The sequence below is a fragment of the Ambystoma mexicanum genome, chromosome 2q (genome assembly GCF_040938575.1).
Source record: "Ambystoma mexicanum isolate Mex_15411 chromosome 2q, UKY_AmexF1_1, whole genome shotgun sequence".
NCBI classification, from domain to species: domain Eukaryota; kingdom Metazoa; phylum Chordata; class Amphibia; order Caudata; family Ambystomatidae; genus Ambystoma; species Ambystoma mexicanum.
In genome coordinates, this window is record NC_090924.1 from 28,402,243 (window position 1) to 28,423,139 (window position 20,897).

Consider the following 20,897-nt stretch of genomic DNA (forward strand, 5'->3'; position numbering starts at 1 on the left):
ATACCAAAAGCACTTTGCTCTGCAGGAAGTGGTGGAAACAGGAAGGAAAGAGAAGCCAACAGGAAACCACTATGGAAAACCCTTTACTCCATTCCTTTCTCCTTTGGCTGTTTAGGGTTTGCCTCTTTGGTGCTTGGTTCCCAGGATGTCCCAGCTAAAGTGTTCTGGGCTTGTGAGAGCTGTTACCCAACCTCAAAAATGATCAAGGAAAGACTGCTCTCTGTGCCTACCCTGCTGCTGGCTGTATTGTGGAGAGGATAAATGCAGCCTGTCCATAGCTGGCCTGAGCTCACATTGTTGACAGGCATATGATACAAATCAGCTGTGGCTTGAATAAATGTGTGAACTATCAGTCACCATGAAAAATCCCAGGTATGGCTTATATTTAGATTTTAACCTGCCGCCAGAGTGTTAGTTCTTCTCAGTAAATATGGCCTCTGTGTGCAGTGAATTTGCTGTCATAGCAGCTTTCAAACAGAGCACATGCAGCATTTGAACCTGATTGGTGCTGCTGTGGAGCATGAACTGCAGATAAGGAGACTGGTGCAGCAGGGCACGTGTATTGACTATGATATTGGCATGGAGTTTACGGAAGGGGGCCTGTTTAGCCGACCACACTTTCTAGGATGGATTACATGCATCATTTTATTATTAAGAGAATTAAAAAGAAACAGGGTTCCTATGCCCTTGCCAGATGGCAAGCCTTCCCAGGGGGCTTTTCTGTAGCTGTCATAATCGGCTAAACAAATCAGAAGTCTCCTTATGATTGTATAGGAGTATTGGGAGTATCTGTTTTTTATTCCCTTATAAACATAACCGTAACTTAACTGAAGCCTCTGAATTGCTTCAGTATTGCAACAATGGTACTTGTGTGCATTGTCAAATGCTACAATAACCTTCACTTGTAAGAGTAGAGCACTGTTGAGTGGTTACTTATGCGACAAGAAAGTTCTAAGAGGTGCAATTAACATGGTTATACTGCTTTACCAATGACTCCTCTGAATCTGTGTGCCTACCCTCACTCGGTGTATGGGTGCAATTAGGGAGGAAAAGCACATCGCCAACGTATAGGTCACATGTTGTATGCGCCCATATTTTGCAAGGAGGGAAACACATACAAGTGCACTACCCTGAATGCAGTTGCTCGTGTGCAGTTGTCATTCTTCCCCTGCCTAGTGTTCATCATGCATGGACATCCTGGCAGTCTAGTGTTTCTGTACATTTGTAAACCTCCTTGTGGATGCACTTCTCGGTTCCTCCTGCCATGTATGTGCATAATGGGAGGCCTTCTCGCAGATTCCTATGGAATATGCCTGTTTTTTCAGGTGTAAAGAGCAGTTGGATTCCATAGAAATGTTTAGTGGCTCTGCCGGAATCCAAATTGCAATAGGAAGGGAAGCTCCAATATTTGTCAGACAGTGACTATCTGAATGTGTGTTTAATCATGTGCGTTAATATATGTAATTGAACATGAAGCATTCCCACTATGAATGGTGTGTCACAACGCTTCATTTCTTCCTAGCACTCCTTCATTTACATAGAGTAAGAGAAAGCACATTTGGTCAAAAGGTGGATGCCAGTCTGCCAAAAGACAGAGGCCTGATTTGCAAAAGCATTTACAACGGCACAATCCCATTGAAAAACGTTTTGTGAATCAGGCCCTGACGTCCATGTTGCATGGAAGAGTGAAGGGTAAGATGTGCATGCCTTCCTAAAAGAGATGAGGCGTGCTCTTATTGGGAGGGAGGGGTAGATTACAGCAAACTTTGGGGAAAGGGCAGAGATGTGCTTGCTCCCTGCATTTACATTTTGGGTGATAGGTACGTTTTTAATTTGTGTGAGTGCAAATGGGTCCTTAAGATTTGTGGGGGAGATTCGTAGTTGCAGGAGCAGTACCTGTAACATAATTGTAAATAAGTTGTATGGTTTTGAATCTGGAATGTCATGCTAGTCTCTGGGACATGTGACATTCTTTTGGTCTCTTGGTCAATGGTTCACTTTTTTATTTGAGCCTTGATCTCGATCACAACACTTTACAATGAGATTTGAACAGCTGTATCATGAGGATGACCAAAGAATCACAATGTTTGCCCCAGGTTAAATCTTAGAGAAAAAGGTAGGTGTGAAAATTTCGATGACCCGCATGGTGGGTGTGTGCTCGCCTGAGCTTTTTGAAATGTTTAATTAAATGCAATATCGGAGACCAACCTCAGGAAAATGTGTGGGGCTAATCCACACCTATTTTCCTATGATAAAACCATGACAAATGCATAGACCATGTACTCTGGGTGGACACAGCCTACAGTCACTGTCTGCGCTGTCATATTTAGTTGGAATACACTATTTCATCTCCAGGAAGGAGAGGACCAAGCTTCCCCCTGCCATGGCCAGCCAGATTAACTAACAAATGCTCCATGGCTCTGCCCTTCCTTTTTTGTTAGGCCCTGCAGTTGGTGGTGGTGATTAACATACCAATAGAGGGTTCTTCAAACAGGCCCACATGGGGCCTGGCTGCAGAGGTTAACAAAGGAGACCAGAAATCCAACAACCTTTCATATGAAATTCTGTTAACCTGTAGCCAGCTCCCATCCTCAGTTTCATTGACAGTGAGCTTTCATGTCTGGGACTGCTGTTTACAGTAAGCAACCTGTTAGCAAGACTCTATTCATAAGGTATGAGAATGTTGTTTGCAGGAGCCAGAGAGTCTGGTCTTGCCACAGATTCAAGGGAGACCTGCTGGTTTAACAGGGACCATGCAGAGAGGCCCAATAACCAGAGAGCCTCTTTGATCAACAACAGACAGGAAGATGGGTGGGACTTAGTGTCACATTTGAATGTGGTCAGAACTTTCTGTTGAGAGAAGGTTTCTGCCATTTTATTTCTGGGACACAACTTGTTCCTGTGTTCACCCCCTTACCTTTCCTGTTGCAAAGAACTCTAGTTAAGACCTCACGTGGTAAAGTAGATTGTTGGTAAGGACCCCGGGATTAGCTCATTAAGGTAGGCCTAGCATACACAATCATTGTGCCCCAATTATATTTAAAAGAGGGCTGAAGCCCCTCCTTAAGCAGATCATCTAAGGACTTCACAAGAAGTAAGAAAAAATAACTCATCATTGGATGCTGACTGAAGGTACATTCTGCCTTACATCTTCCGCCAGTGAAGGAAGGTCATGATATGCAAAGAGGGAAGCAAGATCCCTACCCTAAACATCTCCCAGGGAACAGAAGGAGATACATAACTCAGAGGACCATCCATCAGCTGCAGAACCGGTACCCAGTCAGCACACAGGAGGCCCTGCTAAGCTCTGCAGCAAGCTTCCGGGATAGGAAGTGTCACAAGGTCTCTGAACCCGAAACCATGGACGAGGCAGCTACACGCAACACATTTCACAGCTGTGGGTCATCCGCCTTAAAGGATTACACAAGTCCATTGAAGAAGCTGGGAGAAGTGCCTCGATTAGCATCTACCGAAGTCTGCCTTAAAGGACATTTTTGAGCCCGTCAAGTCCCTCAATCTGCAACCGACGGCAACGCTGACTGTTGTTATGCCACAGTTGCTCAAAATAACCTGAGACATCTCGACCAGTACTTCAGAACCACTGAACAGCACGAAGACACTGATTTCTGATCCTGAGTCACCATGCAGGCCAGCCTGCAGCCATCCATCCACCTTTGCTCGCTGAACCATCTTGCCACATGATAAGCACAGCTGACTCCCTTCTCGAACTCTGTCGCATTAGCTGCAAATCGCCCTGAAACAGACTTGACCCAGTCGAGCACCAAGAATAACTACAAGCACAAGGTTCATTGTGGTTTTGTCCCATTTTAAGACCCATTGATCCCTTTGTGCTGAAGTCAAGGATCCTTAAACTGTTGCAATTATTTACTAAACCGACCCCCCTCCTGACAGTATCCAGAGAGCATCCCTTTTCCTTCTTTGAAACTGTCTGTCCTCTGCATTCCTTTACAGGATGGGTTGTATTTCATAGTGTTGTTAGACACACTGTCGTGATTTAAATAAAGTAGATATGTTTGATGCAACCTTGACTGGACAATCCCTTTTATCATTGGGTAATAATTGTATTTTTGCTGTGATGCAACTAACCAATGATCCACGACCTTTCAGACATAAGACTGCCATTCCGTCCACGTTATCAAATTTGGACAAGGAGGTTTATAATTTGCTTGCTTTTCCAATCTATTCAGATCCATTCTGATGTATTAGAGATGTTAGGCTGATTGATAGTTTAAAAACCAATATTCATCCCTGGACCACTGCTACCCCCGGAAGTTGATTTGTCACAGTAGGTGTGCATTTGAAATGTTCTAGGTATTTGCTGACATGCATCAAAGCAAATTTTCCAGTCCAACACGTCCAAGTGCAGGTGGTCTCTGCTTTGGTGGTTTCCGAAGTCAATGCCATATTCTTGGTAGCGCTTAATGACTTTAACGTCATGTAAATGCTGATGCATAGTCTGGGAATCATTTCCATAAGCTCACCCTCTCTCTCGCGGTTTACTTTTATACATGTTGTACTGAAAGAGAGAAGCCACTTATAAAGAAAGAAAAGAAAAACACATGTGCATCCTAACTTGCTCTTTTACAGTCGTTTAACATCCATGTGTGTTCTTAGACTTCACCAAATGCTCGAGACTTGCCCGAGGATTTTGGCGCTTAATAAGCACACAGATAGATAGATAGACTTTCTCACTGCTACATCCCACTTGCAAGCCACTAGTTATTAAGTGTAAACTTGAACAGGTCTCTGACGCTACAGTCTGAACAACTGTCTGCACAGACTGTGTTCAACATTATGCATTATCAGGAGAATGCTGTAGACATATAGAAACAGAACTGCATAGTGTATATACATATACGTGTGGTTGATTACCCACCCCTATGATTGCACATGTTTGTCTGTAATTTTTGTTGAACTTCCCTGATTGGTTGTCTTTCTGATCTGTGTGTGTGTGTGAAAGCTAGAGAGAGCGAGAGAGAGAGAGAGAGAGAGAGAGAGAGAGAGAGAGAGAGAGAGAGAGCTATTTCAGTATGTGTGCATCTCCATCTCTGCCGGCTGATCTACCTGTTCCTTAGCCAGCCTTCTCGTTTGTCGCGCGACTGCGCGAACGAGCAAGGGGGCTTCTGCAGAACAGTAACACAATCGAATGTGCTGCCGTGCATATTATGTTACACAGTGATGGGCATTCATATAGTGCTACTAGATGCTCATCAGGTCCCCCGTGGGAACGTTTGATGAACTAACAGACTACGGTCCTGATTCACAAAGCGTTTTTCAATGGGATTACACCATTATATAACGGTTCTGGGAGTCAGGTCCTAAGACAGTTGGAAAATGCTGCGGTACTCATATATCCCCTGTCGTGCTGTGTTAGCACTATGGAAGCAGTTGAACTAATGGAATCGAGCTGGGGTTGAATTAGATGCAAAGAAGCTTGGGGGCATTTGAGTACAGTGCCTCGCCTAAGCTTCACCCACCCAGTCTGTTTACTGCACTTGTAGCAGACTGATCAAATTGCCTTCCCGCCAGCAGCATGTTAGCCGCCTTGCTGGGGAAGCAAACCCTATTGTTTCAGATTTTCCTTGATATCATGTAGGTGTCGGTGCTATACCACCCACACAGTAAAGCAAGTGAGCTGTGAAATATATTCATTGTTAGAGCACAGGCGAAATGGAGGCAAGCAATCGGCAGTAATAACGTACGACAGCAATGGGAGGCTGCCAGCATTACCTGCATTATTTCAGTTGCCTTTTTCATTACAGGTTCGGGAGAGAGGCAGCGATTCGATTAGGGCCTGCTTTGGGGGTGGAATTGCCTGCCGTTCGCTGACCCCGGCGCTGGGGGATCAAGCGAGGAGTCAGCTCAAATAAAGTTTATAGTGCATTAACCGGACCGAGCTGCGGCGAACCTGGGGTTTTCATCTCTCTGGGTTCTGCTGCGGCTGCTTCGCAGATAAATTTGTACCTGAAGGCAAAGCGGGGATTGGCTGCGATGTATGGGAATGAGAGGCAGCGTCCAATGGCAGGCTCCCGCCCTCCCTCCCATGTGCACACCCCGGCTCTCCGCGAGCTCCGGAGAAGCAGCATGATTAATAACACGCAGAGAAGCTGCCTCTCGGAATATTAATTTCCCACCCTGCTTCTGCTCTCCCGAGCACACCCCTTCTTCCTATTCTTTAAAGCTTTTTTTTTGTTCTGTGCCACCTCTCTCCGTTGTGTGTTGTTTCATGGAGCTCGGGACCGGCCATTAGCACTGCCTCGTGGCCCTGAAACCTCGCACGCAGTGGGGTGAGTGTGTGCACATTGAAGCCCGGAATCGCGGGAGGGGGAGCCGAGCCAAAGGAGTCTCCGGTAGTGGATCGGGGAAGCCCGGCTGCAGCTGCTGCGCTCAGAGCTCTCTCTCCCGGTGACCTAGAAAAGCAGCCCGGGCGGGCTCCGCCACGGTGCCAGGCAGCTGCAGGGTGCCCGCTGCACGCACGTACGCACGCACGCACGCACTGCCGGCTCCACGCGACGGGGGAGCCTTCTTCAGCTCCACACATCGGAAGGGGTAAATTAGAACTTTCCAGTGAATGTTTGTGTATCAAATTATGTTTGACGAGATGAAAAAAAAAGTCATAATCGTAAATGTTTGAATAAAACTTAGAATTATTGATCGTGCTTGAGAGGAAAAGAGAATGGAGGGAGGTCGATAAGGCAGACAATCGCACACGCAGGCATCTTGCAATGTCTCCTGTTTTAAGAGGTTCTGCTAGGAGCGTGTCACAGCATGCCGGCGGCTTCACTGCGCTGTCCATAATGTTGATGAATGAACACGAGAGAGCAGCGTTGTTGTGACCACCCTTGTCCGCGCCACTCGTAGCCTTTTCACACCCGGTCCCTATGCTCTCGCGCACTCGAATGTTGTTAGGCGCATGTGCTTGGGGTTTTCTTGGGCAGATGTCCCGCTGTCATTAGTTAGCCGGGTCATGTGGTCCAGTTGGGGTGCAGGCGGTGTGCCATTACCAATTTGGCACTATGGGAGACTGTTGTCGCAGTTAATTGTTTCAGCCAACTTTCCTGCTTGTACTCATTAGGAGATGGACGGCTTTTGAATTTCAGAAAAATCATATTTAGCCGTGGGCCAACGTGTGCATAGGAACAATTCAATGTTTTTGCCAAGGGTAAACCGCCGATGCTAAGTGCGCGGATTGAAACGCTTTCAGAGCTGACAAAGAGGTGTCCTTTTAAAGCAATTCTTGTGTCAAAGTGGTTGACGAGAAAAGAGATGTGTTCCGATCAGGCAACTTGAAAATAAGCAGCATTTTCTAAAACTCAAAATAGTATACTTGAAAGTTGTTGTCCAGCTGGTTTAACTGATTGGGGTGCAAGCAGACTTGGGGGGTGCCGTAGGATGCAGCGCCTAGTGTGGACGTGGAAACTGTGCGCTCGAAGGGAAGAGCGCTGTGGCGGGGTTGTTTGTGTTTTGGGAATTGTTGTACTGCGCAATTCACTGTTGTCACCGATAACACTGATTCCGTAACGCAACTTACAGTGGCCGCGAGGTCGCCATCCCGCGAGGCAGCGAGTAAACACGCGGGGACTATTTGTTGCGCCTGTCACCTGAGTGCCCCCAAGTTGGGCCCTTCCTGGAGCTCTCTTGCCCCGTGCAGAAGAACACCAGCCCGGCGGCCTCCGGGTGGAACTGCAAGGGCAGGCCGTGCAATAACGTGGCCCACCTCTGCAAACACAATGCAGGGTTTGTCCTGACATATAAAAGCAAGACGTGTTACGAACCAGCGTGTTGCATTCTATGTGCGGAATATGAACTCTGCAGAATGTTGTGTCATGTGCAGCCAGTATTCGGATCTGCATGATGCTACTCTTCTGGACAAGCCCCCTGCGGAGCTTCCGGGTGTCTCCTGTATGTGACAGGCCGCCTTGCAGGTGATGTATTGCTTTTAAGAAGTCTGATTTGAATTCTGGCTTCAAGAGACGTTTCCCCGTATGAATTGTTATTGTGCTCAGGGGGCGGTGAGTGTTGTGCGTTAGGGGAGACCTGCCTGACGTTGATTGAGTGCCCTGATTCAGTCGCTTTTCGTTCTCCCTTCTTCAGTGTTTTCCGAGCGAAACGCGAGGAGATGAAGTTTTTGATATGCATGGACACCTTACCGGCGCAGGAGCAAGGGCAACCAAAAAAAACGACCAAATTACTCAGGGGTTACCGGGGCACACACGGAGTGGGGGATGTTTCGGGAAACGATATTCGTGTCACCTTCACGCATCAACAGCACGCGTCCATGGAGAGGACAAGCCATGTAAGCGGTGTAAGAACCCGAGCAGGCGCGGCTGCCCTGCTCTGCCGCCCAGGCCAGATAGTGGGCTGTCTCGCCAGCGATGCGCTGCCAACACCGGCCAGCGAGCATGTCCCGGAGACCGGGGCGCGCTCTATTTTTAGCTGGGGATAGACACATTTGATTTCTGCTTCTCCGTCTCGTGAAATTAGGTCAATCATAAAGCGAGACTGCAGATCACAATTCCGTGTGTGAGCTGCACGGGCGTGCTCGAAAGAGCAGAAACGACCGCTATCTCTCAATGTTACCTTACATTGGCAGACGACCCCGCTCTGCCGACTCGAGACGTCCCCTCGGTTAATGAGTCGTCAAGCGACGTCCCGAGCCCCGTGATGGAGGGGGTAAAAGCACATTAGCATTTTCTCTTCAGGAGTGGGACCCAAGGGTCCCCTGGAGCAGGGCCGCGGATGGCAAAGGCTGCGGGCTCTGTGACCGCTGCAGAGGCAATCCCGCCGGGCACATTCTCCCTTCAGCGCCAACGAGGGGTGACGGGGGGCAGGGCAGAGGCGATGGCCAGTGCCACTCACCCGCACCTCACAGCATAGAGTAGCAACACACTTACTCACTATGATGTGTTCGCCCCACTTTCACGCATCGTTTCTGATTACCAAAGCACCCCAAGCGGTTTAATACACATTAAAAAAAGTAAGCCTACGCCTGTCTCTGTCTACACGGCACGAGCCGTGGGAGTAAGGCGCAAGGGGGCAAGTGCTGGCATACAGCACATGGGCAAGAGATCATTGCCACCTTTTTCTGGCGGACATGGAGTACTGCTAGTTTGGCACAGTGTGACGTGTATCTGACGTGGATCCTGTGCTGTCTCCCCTATATGCCAGTGTATGCATTCCAGACTAGAATGCCAGTGTTAGCAGTGCCCTGGTCGAACATAGTGTAGCCATGAGCAGGCCTCTATACACCTGTCTGCAAGGGGGGAGTGGCCGTGTCTACATCCAGCTCACACCTTTGAAATTAGCAGGGGCTGCCACGTGGACTAGGGTGTAATACCCCCTGGGGCTCCACCTGAGGTTGTAACGTGAGCACCAGACATGTGGTTAATAAGGATTGTAATTAGTAACTAACAGTATGCAGAGCTATGCATATTCATTTATTGGTCACGTGTATTGCTCTTAATGCCGGACTCTTCCAAATGTTCAGTGCCGGACTGGGGTCAAACCCATGTTGCATGGCATCATCTTGTTCCCAAGGCATCCACTTGCCCCTGGGCTGTCCTCTCAGGCAAATAATATATATATATATATATATATATATATATATATAAAATAAACACTAATACTACTAATAGTAACTATAATGATTAGGCAATATAACCTGAGAAGGGGTGCACTACCAGAGACTTGTATTAGTTCAACGGTAATGCCACCCCTCTGAGGGTTATATTGCTATTAGAACCCCGGCACATTGTAACAAGGTACTAATAGAGTTTGCATTTTTTCTCGAGTAGAGAAACACTGTTTCTTAACTTGAGAAAAAACTACAAAAAAGATGGCCACCGTGGGTCGAGGACTCAGGAACTACATGTAGTCTCTTCTCCCTTTCCATGGCTGCGAGGAAGAAGGAGGAAGAATGACACACAAGGTAAGTGGGGACGGGGTGGGTGGGGTAAATATGTTGAAGAGGGGGTGAGGGTGGGGGTATGGGGACACAGCAGGAGAGTCACCGGATTCACGGCAAGGGAAGATAGTGGCCTCCAGCTCTGACGAGACTCATAACAGGGTCTATACCATGCAGTAAAGCCCCCGTTCTGAGCCTCCTCATTGGCTGGGAGGCCGCCACAGCCCCCTGAGGGTTAATTACTAACAGCAATTATTATTCTATTTGATATTATATTTTTTTATCTTGATGTGAATAGATAATTATTATGTATTAGTAGATATGAATGAAGCAACAGATAACAAGACACATAGAAAGATAGAAAGAAATGTATTATGTAATAGATTCACCAGTTATTGTACAACAGAAAGTTATATATATATATTATGCGATAGGTAGATAGATATGATATAATATTTGTGCTAAATGGCAGACCACTGGCATAATTGGCTGCTTGTGCCTCCTTCACAAAATTGATATTTGACTTGCCTGGCAGAATGCCATTAAGCACAGGCGGCATCCGCCCTTTAAAGTCGAGTGTTAGCAGTCACAAAAGCTTTTAAGGAGGTGATTACAGAGTCCCTGATTGCTGGCAAATTGAGCCTTTTTTCCTGCTTGACACTGATCCTGTGCTAGTCTCCCCACTTAATCCTCACTAGCAATTTGCTGCCAGTTGCAGCTAACAGGAGGTGATTAGGGGGAGTTGCCTGTTGCCTCTTCACTTGTGTTTGTGTGGCATGTTAGACAGAGGCTAGTGAATCAAAGCGGATTCGCCATTAACCGCGCGCCTGCTAGCGTATTAGGCCCTGCGCTATCTAATAACTCCGCTAAGCCAATCACCGCGCACATTTCTTTTACCATCAGCCATCATGTAAACGGTGTTTCCGTGAGTACTGCTCTGCACAGGTAGAGCTGCTTTCATGACCCTGGGAAAGGGACACACCTCTAGGTGCTAGTGCACGAATGGGACGTGCAGTATTAGGCATTCCTCAGTGCAACCCACTTGCACTGCCCACCGGTGTACACCAGCCCTCCTCAGGAAATGTAACATCTTGGAACTGTGTCTTGCATAGTAGGACTTCTGCTAATTGTGGAACCCCCTTGACAGTAGTTTCTGTGAAACAGGAGTTGTAGAAGCAAAGGAAACAGTGAGCTGCACATTTTGACGTGTTCACGAGCGCATATTGAGAAGTGCCTGCTGTCTTTGTGCTGTGACTTTTTTTGGGTGAATCGAGCATGTACCTTTGGTTTAGCCATGTAGACTCCAGATGTGACGCTCCTTTGCATACAACCAAAATCATCCTACCGGCCTGGGCAGGTGTGGGAATGCAGTGTGGTGTGGTGTGGTGATAGAGAAGCTAGGTGTGTTTCGCCTTTGCTGAGCACTATATGAGTGGCATGCGCCACCCATTGGCGATGCACGGAGTGTAACGTGGACGAGCAGTCATGAATGCTGCATTGGGTGCTAGTAGTGGAGGATGCTTAATGAGGTTTATGTTTGGGGTTCCTGGTTCACGATTCAGTGGTTTCCGAGTGCACCCAGGTGCCCTTGTGGTTTCCATCAATTGTTACATTAGAAAGGCAGTGCATAATCCCCCGGCCATCTACCTCCCGGGGAACGTGACCGCATCTCCCAGCTGCGTGGGCACAGACCTTGAGTGAACTGACCAGCACCCTTGCAGAGAATGGCGCAGAGCTGCCAGTGAGTTTCACTTGGGCATATTGAAAACATTCCCAGATGTTCATGAATTCTGGACCTTGGCCTGAGTACTCCAAGATTTTGACTGATCAAAAGATTGAAAATAATTCAGCAAGCTGAATAGTCATTGCATTGAATTTAACTTCAGTCTCATGACACAATGGAAGACTAATTAAGTTTGTTTAAGGCAGTGATGGGATATTAAGATTATGAATGGAAAGATGTGTTGGAGAGTCACTCCCCCTCCCCCAGGCAATGTTTCGCACGCTAGCAAGGAATACATGCTGTAAAGAGACGCCTGCATATGTGTAACATCACTGTGCCCAACTTGATTATGTGATGCTGCATAAGAAGACGACACTATATACACGTGTAAGACATGCGGGGAATGTAACGGCACACACGCCTGCTGCATGTCATTGGCCTGCCTACTTTCCTGATTGGGGACAACATTGTCTTCCTCATATCACGTGTTCCTTTTCCCCTGACTCGAGTTCCTTTAAGTCCATTTTAGTTTGTGGTAAACCTATTCCATTGGATGGGGAGCTGAAAGAGGCTTTCTGAGCCCCCCAATGCGGTGTAGGGTGTGCAGTTTGCTTTAAGAGTAGGGGGAAGCAAAATCACACGATAAATGAAGTGACCTAATAAGAACCAAGTGTCCTCAATGGAGAAGAGCGAGCGAAGATTACTATCATAAATCACAGCCATGCATATTTATGCAACCAAACAGAGCTCTGCTTATGCAGCTGGGCTTGGCATCAGAGACATGCTAATATCCCAGGCCAGAATTGTGTATTCTCCCTTGCAACCCGAAAGAGGGACATTTTCTTCATGGCAGATTGCGTTATGTTGTTCCGTTGTTCTAATATGGCGCAGGTACAGTAGGTATACAATGATACTTACGTGATGTGATTACAACGTGGACCATACTGAGAGTCCACGCCTAGCTGAAGCCGTATACATGGGGATTGCAGAGTTCACAACAGAAACACTCTGAAATGCTGTCATTTGTTTCTTTAGTCAAACAAATCACACCTTGGTATCGACTTCTACGTGGCTGTCAGGTTTCGTTGGTGTCAGCTGTTATTAGATGTTTAGGAGACTTGCAATTAATTAGCTTATCCTTTTGCTCGAATTTGGATATTTTACGAGACGATGTTATTGCTATGGAAATAAGTAGGAATTGTTTCCTTATGTTTTCCCTACTTTCTTGTATGTTTGTAAAAGATGTATTTTTATAACATTTGCACAATAAAACAAAATAACAATTCACACTCATTCTCAATTTGAAACACACTCTGCCGCCTCCCAGAATTAGCCTGAATGTTGGACGCATTGTCGATATCAACCACCAATAAAAATACAAAAGAGGCAGAGCCACTTCTCATTAGTGGTCAAGAAATCAAGAAATCAAGCCCCCCATGCCGAATAATCGGTAGCGCCGCCCTCACTATCAGATGTTAAAGCAAGAAGCCTCCGGTTTCGTTATTTTAACCAGAGTGTTATCAACAGTTAGTGCCCTGATGGAGTGCCTCAGTCAACCAGCAAATTGGAAAAGCAGGCTTTCTTCTTCGGTATAAGCCAGCGCTCCGAGCCGACTCTTGCCTTCTGCAGATGCCACCAAGTGCACCCTCTAACATCTCACGGCCCATGTCGCCACTACTGGTCCCCATCTCCTATTCCGCTTTCATCACCAACTCCGATCCAATCATACACCTCTGTGTTTTTTACAACTATACTGCTCACAACCGTCCACACCAACTGGATATGCCACTTCTTTGTTTGTCTCAGATGGCCACTTCGGAAACTAAAAAGGGACCTTTCCGTTCCTGAATATGTTCCCTTTTGACACCATTTTCTTTTTCTGGTTTCATTTTTGGGGACCTTGTGTGCATCCCTTGCACAAACAGGTTTCAGAACAACAATTGCCTTAGCCAATTGATGCTACTATCAATAATACTGTGCATAGCGGGCCGTACCGAGTGGTAACAGCCCGGCATCCTTGTTAATGGCCCTCATTATATCCAGGCCTATATACTCTGGCAAAGGGGTGCCCGCCACTCACTAAGTGTCGATTCATGGCCTGTTATAAGGCGGGCTAGGCCTAGAAGGGCCCTAACACACTCAGTGTAAGAAACAATGTTGCTGGCACTCAGAACTGGTACATGGAGGCTGAGCGCAGCTAATGATTCCCATACACTCAATGAACAACCCTGCAGACTGACTGCATTCAATGCACTTACCTCTGATTCAAACTAGTAAATGTTCCAGGTATTCCTGGAAACTTGCCCCCTCCCCCACCACCACATATTTAAACAATTCGATCTGTCTGCATCAGTTCACAATCTCCTGCCCTTGGTAGGACATGCACCCTAGTCTCAAGCGTCACTTCCATCGGAGCTGAAGAGGGCATGACTGTGACACTACAAAGCAGTGTATATGTTACTGTTCTTTACAGACCACCACACTATAAGGACGCTATCATACCCAGAATAGTTACTGGAGAGAGTGGTCGTGCCTAGACCTCTTGAACTCCCCCAGGTGTGCTTCTACTGATCAGAGGGAATTCAACGGTGCTTCTTTTGCGCGGGCCGCTACTGCCAAATCTGACAACATACTAAACATTGACATGAATGTACAAATGAATGTGAATGAAAACTGCAATCCAATCTGATGCATTCTCAGAATGAAATAGAACAGCCCCACATTTGGGAATGTTGCCATGCCATCTCACACCAAGACAGATCACTGAAGGCAACTTAATGCAACTGCATGCATTTTATTCACAGTATTTTTTTTTTTATAAGGGCATCCATTTTTATATATATATTACATTTTACCTCAAAACATCTCTTCAATGTGTGTTTAATTGTGCACTTTTGACTAGGCAGTTACTCAATATTCTACTCTCTACTAACACCCTCCATCCACTTTACCGTACCACTCCTATATGTTGTCTGCTTTATTTATTGGAGTCACCCCTTTTAAGCCTTCACTCCTGTACTATATGTTACCGTTTTGATTGCAATGTGCCTCTTTCGTCACTAGCATGTGCTTCTTGTGTGTTTCTGTGAGATGTTTATCTACCTGCATGTGAGCATTTTCCTTACAACATGGTAAAGCAGCGTAGTGTCCTCCCTACTCTCCTACCTCAGACCTCTGCAGACTGCTGCCATATCTGCTTTATCACTGTGAATCTCTCCATCTCTCTCTCTCTTTCTCTGTCTCTCTTTCTCCCTCCCCCTTTATCCCCCCTGTATCTCACTCTACTTTCTCTCCCTGTGGCTGTCTGTCTTTCTCTCTCCTTTCTCTCTCTCTCTCTCTCTGTCTCTCTATCAAATGGATACATTGCATACTGTGTACAACAATGGTCTGGGAAATGGCAGTTAAGGGGAGGGGTCGTAAGGGGATTACACTTATAACCATAAGCAGAGTGCTAAGGGTCATGGAAGTCACACACTTTACACTCAGATTTTGGGCTGCCTAAGATATGGAAACACATTTCCCCCACGCTACCTTCCTGTCTGTTTTGGGTAGCAAGCTGAGTGTTGTCTCAGCCCTCATTCTATCTAGCTCAGGAGCTGCACTCTGTGGGAGCCGCTGGTACTTTTGCCTATCTGGCAACAATCGCTGTGGAACCGGCATCATTTCTCAGACATTCGCCAGGCGATCGGAGAAGGGGCAGCATCACTGGTGGTTTCTCTCATAAATCTAACCCCAAACAGCATCTTAACAATTCTGTAGAGAAAACGAGGGAACGCTGCATTGCTGCTAGCATAATCAAATAGTGTATTTACATTTGTAAGAGTTCAGTTAGGTCTAAACACATTTTCCAAAGTGGCTCCAGTTTTGTACTACTGGCAAACAAAACATTCCATTGAAAAGCACACATATGCAGGCTATGCTCATTGTGTGGAAAAAGTGGACAGTTCTAACGATCCAGATTTTTAGAAATTAATTATTTGACTGAAAATAAATGCTAGTGAGGTTGGAGGCACATGGCATGTTGATGGTGAAAAGAGGGCTACTTATCTTGACCACAGAAGAGACCACTCATTATGAATGAAAGTGTCACATGAACTCTATTAATAATGAATACATGTGCAAACGTAACTGCAGTGCACAATGCAGTAATGTATACTGTGTAATCACTACACAGTCCTAGAAAATGTGTTCAGTAATTTACGTTGTGTAAGCAATGCACAGTCCTAAAAAGCATGTTACTTGTCACCTGTCTTCTTTTAAGGACTGTGGCCCTAGGTGTGCACCACAAGCACTTGCGTTTTTATCCTGTTGCCTCAAAGCACCAAGGGCCATGGAATGCCCTCACTTCTATTCTTAAAAGCGATGAGGAGCAGAAGGTACATGTTTTGAGGGTGAACACATGATAGTCCACAGGGTCTGGTGCCGAAACACACAAGTCTGTAATGCTTGGCTTCCTGCCTGGGTCTTGCGTGCAACCGCATTGGTGAGTGTGGGGGAGACATTCAGGTCCCAGGGAGAAAGTCATTAAAAGAAGCAACGTAACACTTAGGGATATAAAGGCAACTGGGATTTTGGATTTCGGAACAGAATTGCAGGATCATTTACTCCCTCATTATAGTGATATGTAAAGTCCTGAATGGAGACAGTATGTAAGTACAGTTAGTGGTAGGTAGCAGTGTTCAGCCAGACCTTCATGCACTACTTTGTGCAATTCCTACAACATAGCAGTGTCAATTGTCAACATGCACATGTAGATTAGCTCATAAACCTAGACATTATAAGAAAATACCACAATGTCAGCATTCCCAACTACAATTCATTTGATAATTAGTTTCCTGGACCAACCATACTGGGGAGACTGCTGCTCTCCGGGAAAACTTCCACATAATACAGTTCTAACACACACAGAATAAAGATAATAGGCCTCCTGTAAACTCCAGTTCCTCCCTCCAACAGACATTCCCGCATGAATCTTTGATGGTTATTCTAGATCTTTGAAAAGACGACCAATTTCCATTTCTGACTGAAATGGCGGTACTGTGCACCCTTTATCCAAAGAGATCACAGTTCTTAAGGAGTCACTCTGTCTTGATTTGCAGTTTGGTTTCAGAGAATACTTTACTCTTTCTGAAAGCCACTTTGCAAGAAATTATCCTAAATGCAGATTCCAAACTAGTGAGCAGGAACTTCATAGTATCGCCCAGAACACAAACTTGTGTTACTTTCCTTTCTGTTTCCACTTTGCCCATTTAAGAAGGGAAATAACATTGAACATTGACTGCTGCGCATTGGACTCAGCAGCTTGGGCGCTTGTAGAGATATCCCACCAACGGCTTGCTTTGTTCGCACCCCACATTGGGGAAACCAAAAGTTGGACAGTATACCAGCAAAGTCGGAGGAAGATGGGACAGACTGACAACAAATATCTCTAGGGCAGACGTCACATACACAAGTTTATCACACAAATTAATCAGTCAATATCAGTTAAGACACTTCAAACACCTTAGGAATTTTAGATTTGGACCGCATACCACCAAAGTATGTGGGAGATAATGACATCAGGTTCACATGAAACGTTACACAAAATCGTCACTTATACATAACTTCATCAGTGGGTGAAGTCCAGTGAATGGACTTCAAACACCTCAGGAATTGTAGTTCGGACAGTACGCCATCAAAGTGGGCAAAATGTGGAACGGCATGACACCAGGCCCATGTCTGTTTTATGTACAATGACTGCAAGTGAAAGCGTCACAGAAAAAGGTACTTTGAATTGTCACCCATGGACAACTTCAGCAGTGAATACACTCCAAATGCCTTAGGAATTGCAGATTTGCACACTATACCATTGTAGTGGGCTAAGTGTGGAACAGAATGACAGCAGTCCCATGTTTATAAGACCTATGTTGACTTACGTTGACCCCTATTTCAAGCATTACCAAAAACGTTACAGAAAAACATTACACAAAAACGTCACTTATGATTTTATACTATAGGGTAGATATTCAGTGAAAAATACCTTGCTAAAAGAATGTTATGGTTAAGTTGCACTGATAAAACCTATGAAATTCAGTGAAAAAACCTTGTTAAGGGACGTTATGGTTACAAGTGAAATTGCAAAACCCTAGAAATCTGCCACTTATGGTAATACAAACAGCCATAAATCATGCCACCACTGTGCACTGCTAAGCTAAACATCCAGGACATCAACAATGACATCACAAATGTCATTTATGACATCACTGATGATATCACATATCTAGGCCACTTGATTTTGTTTACTGACATATCTAGGCAAGGTGTTTTTGTTCACTGGCAGTCAGAATATGAACATTCAGAAGGTACTCTATATCTAGATGTTAACCTTGTTTTCTGTTCTTAAAGTACTTTCCTTAGGGTTTGGTCCCAGCTCGTAGAGTACATATACAGGTCAATAAGCAGGCCTGAAACACACAATTCATTTGTATACATGAAGATGAACTTTAATGTTATTGACATTTTCTTGTGATGTTGTTTCTTTCTTCCTTACTTTAGTTTCCCTGTATGTGCCTCTGATGTGTATATATTGTGGGTCTTTATATGTATTGTTTGTACCAATGCAAGTGTGCAGTGAGTCTTGAATTGTTATCTATTTATTCCATGTTTAAAATTATTCAAAACTCTGATAAGGTAGCATTTATTATTTTAGTATCCAAAATTAGAAGACTAAACATATTGTACTTCTTTGGTGCATGCTGCAGCCATTGCCTATGTGTATGCATGATTAGGTTCCTGTATTAACTACAACACCCCAATTTCATAGGTTTTTATTAGGGCAGCTTAACCATAATGTCCCTTTAACAACAATTTTTACTGAATATTATAGGTTTTTATAAGTGCAGCTTAACCATAATGTCCCTCTAGCAAAGGTTATTCTGTGAATTTCATAGCTTTTTATGAATGAAAATGTTTCATGATGTTACACCAGTGCATATAAGTTATTAATACGTCCTCTTTAAACATATATCAAAGACCTTTAAACCTTCTTTACCAAACATTTTTTTTTGCAGCACATACTGATGTGTGTCGTTATCAGCAGCACATGCTGGGGATGCAAGTCATGGTTGAATTGCCTAGGGCATGAGGCTTGAACATGACCCCAGCCCCACCAAACCACATCCATTATCCACTGCACCTACTCTACATCCTAGCTTCGTGTCCACTATACCCTCATAATGTGACCAATGGCCAGTGCTCATGGCTTGCAGCCATGGCCAGTCTCCACACTCCATGGGGCATGGGCTTCGGTCATGCCACATTCCCCTGCAGGCAAATCAGAGTAGACATTTGACTTTGCTGAGGGCCAGGCCTACTGCCCAAGCAGCAAAGTCACATCACTATTTTTTGTACTTACTTTTTGACACTTTCAAAAAAGTAAAACACAGAACAGTTTTGCAAAAGCAGGCTTTCAGGTCTTTGCTGATGCTCCTCGTGCAGGTTTGCTGCAATCCCATTCAGCACTTTGGGCTACAGACGCAAGCAGATTTTTGTTTCCCATTGAAAACTAGGGCTTCTGCCATGCCGCATGCATTTGTCCTTCCCAAGGGCATGGGCCACTTTCCATCCATCAAATGTATATCACTATTTTGTGCACCTACATTATGACTCTTTTCAAAAAATAAAACACAGACACCTTTGCAAAACAATGCTTTTGGTTCCTTGCCAATGCTCCTTGGATGAATTTGCTGCAAATCAGTCCCTGCTTCATGTTTTTAAAAGTTTCAAAAAGTATGTACAAAAAATAGTCATATAACTTAGACGCAACAAAGGGTGCTTCCTAAAAAACAACTGATGGCCACTTAGTATTCTTAGTAATGGTTAGTTGTCGAATATTGAGGAGCTGCATACATTTGTGTTTGTTCGCTCTGAGGCTGCCCAAGGCTATAAATCAAAAATAGCAAAAATACAAACGCTGTAATTCTTGCGCTCCTATTGTGAATTTTATTCTTGTTAACGCCTTCTTTTATAAAGTTTGATTTGAGTATTTTAGTTTTTTTTTAAATTATTGAACCCCCAACACGTGTATCCCCATTAGTCACAAAGGTTCTTCAGGAGGGTGAGAAAATTAATGTATAATCATTCTGAAATATAATGGAAGAAGAAACAAAATGTATTTTAGTCATACCGGCTATATTTCTCTCCAAAGGACAAGACAATTGCTCTTTCAAAACTGTGCAAAGAATCATTAGGTAAAGTGGTGGTAACTTACTTAAAGAATCTCGTGGTCCTTATTAAATTGAAAGGAAACCCTAATAAAGCAATAAGTCCCGAGCGGTGGGGGCATTACCGACTCAGTTATGCCCCTGCCACAAGGGGCATATGGCTATTAGTATCCATGCCCGAAAGAACTGCGTGACCAGGGCACTAAAAGCTTTTTTTTTGTCCCGAAACACTGCAGCGTTGCCGGAGAAAAAAAAAAGACAAAGAAAATGGCCACTGGGATAGGGAAAACGGAGTCCGACTCGAGTTGAGCCTCCCTATTGGCTGAGGGGCTGCCACACCCCCTGGCGAGGACAAGGCGGCTGGAATCCCAGCTGAGAATTGAAGGTTTCTCGGCCAGGTAATGCTTCAGCGAGGGCCAATCAGAATGGCTCTTTCATTCTGATTGTGTCCTCGCCGGGTACTAATTATAATTATAATTATACCCCCCGGATATGGTCAAAAAATAATTAAAAATATTTTTTGTAATTTAAACAATACAGTGAGATTGTGGTGAAAAATCACTTTCACCATGGCTAGTGATCTGGTAGTGTTTTAAATCGGCCAGTGGGCAGAAGGCTGTGGACCATTTTGCAATCCTTTTTCAAATCTCAAGTAAGGTTACAGATTACAAAAATTAAGTTTCAGCACCCATGGCCAACTACCAGGATCTGAAGACCATCATCTTTAAGTCTATCTCACCTATCTCCCCGCGTAACCAACCTAGCCCGCTCTGGAATCACACCCACCCCTGCTGCACCAATCCATTCTGGCCATCCATGCATCCTCCGCAGCCTACCATCAATCCCGTGATTGCCAGCTAGGTTTGAACTTTATGAATCCCATGTAAACAAACATACATATGTACATACATACAGGCATAGATACATGCATGAAGCCCAAACAACTGTGGGTGTAGCTGCCATTTCTAGTTCTCCAGCAGAAGCATACTTGCCTTGTTGGAATCCAATGCATGTGGTGGTTCTAACTCTTAAAAGTAGGGCACCCGTT

At 45.1% G+C, this 20,897-nt stretch overlaps 1 protein-coding gene across 20 annotated transcripts in view; it reads left to right on the forward strand.

Moving 5' to 3' along the window:
• Positions 1 to 20,897, forward strand: part of RBFOX1 (RNA binding fox-1 homolog 1) — a 1,014,010-nt gene that overhangs the window by 228,343 nt on the left and 764,770 nt on the right. The window contains exon 1 of one of the 20 annotated variants that reach the window (XM_069646801.1): positions 6,084 to 6,570. The exons of the other annotated variants lie outside the window; for them this stretch is intronic. The gene's annotated coding sequence lies outside the window, so the exon portion shown is untranslated. Of the gene's footprint in view, positions 1 to 6,083; positions 6,571 to 20,897 lie in introns of those variants that run through there. 20 annotated transcript variants of the gene reach the window in all.